A 1,406-nucleotide genomic window follows, 5' to 3' on the forward strand; every position below is an offset into this window, starting at 1 on the left:
GGTTGTTGGGTCCCCAGACTCTGGACCACTCCTGAATTTTGTTCGTATCTGAAAAAAATCTTAGAATATGAAAACATTGGTGAATGTCACAAATTCTCCTAAATCACTCGWACGCACAAYTTAAGAACAAATCTGTGCGTACCAACGGTTCTTGCATGAGGACCATTGTGTTTAGTTTCTTTTCAAACTGAAACACAAACAGATGCTCAAAAACACATTACAGGTTTTATTTTATTTTATAATTAAATTTAAAATGTCAGTCATGGAAGGAATCCCACATYTTTAAGAAGAAATATCAGTTTAAATTGCTGTAAATCCAGATTTAATCCCTCTGGAGTTGAAACTAAGCAGATTTAATGATGTCTACATGTGTTTAATTTGACATCAGACCGACTAAACTGGAGCAGATTCTGCACTAATCACATGCTGAAGGAAATCTTCTGGGTGTTTTGTTGAAGCGGTGAATTCCTCCCACGTCCACATGAGATCCTCCTCTGCCGCGGCTCCGTGTTTCTGTGAATCCCAGTTTGTCCATTTCCAATCAGGGTCAGCTGTGAGGGAGGATGAGGAGAGGAGGCTCAGTAATCTTTCCTGAGCGAGGTGAGGAGAGCCGGAGTTAACCTGAGTGGGTGGACGAGGAACAGATATGCAGCTAATTATTTAGTATTCAGAGGCAGGACGGAAGAAGATGCAAYGGCCCGCGGGTCAGATACGTAATGAAGCTGGACTCTGAGCTTCATCTCTGAAAACCTTCATCAGATCATCTGTGGCCCGGCAGCTCAGAATCCAGAGGTCAAACTCTGTAAATGTGAGCTCAGTCTCCCACCGAACCCATTACCCAGACTAATGTTGGTGTGTTTCTTCTGCTGACCCACAGAACCCGAGCGGCTGGGCTCAATGATGAACAGTTGGTCTTATTAGAACAACAGGAAACAGATTTACCATTTGGCTCAGAGCAGCCAGAGGCTAAAGGTTAGCATACAAGTCTAACCCCCCTCACCTGATCGGCCTCTTCAAAGCTTTTCTTGAGTTTTGTTTTTATTACAGACCGAGTTCTGTTTTTATTGTAGACCGAGTTCTGATTTTATTATAGACCAGGTTCTGTTTTTATTGTAGACCGAGTTCTGATTTTATTATAGACCGGGTTCTGTTTTTATTATAGACAGAGTTCTGTTTTTATTATAGACCAGGTTCTGTTTTTATTACAAACTGGGTTCTGTTGGTATTACACAGTAGGTTCTGTATAGGTTCTGTTGTTTTTACAGGTTTTGTTGTTCTGTTTTGATATATCTTCACAGAGGAAGATGTTGTGTTGTTTCTTTTTATTCTCAGCTGCAGTTATTAGAGAGTAAATTACTCAGAAACACTTGGATGTATTTAGAATAAACCAAACACAGACAGATATG

Source organism: Austrofundulus limnaeus, unplaced genomic scaffold, assembly GCF_001266775.1.
Source record: "Austrofundulus limnaeus strain Quisiro unplaced genomic scaffold, Austrofundulus_limnaeus-1.0 Scaffold1353, whole genome shotgun sequence".
NCBI classification, from domain to species: Eukaryota; Metazoa; Chordata; class Actinopteri; order Cyprinodontiformes; family Rivulidae; genus Austrofundulus; species Austrofundulus limnaeus.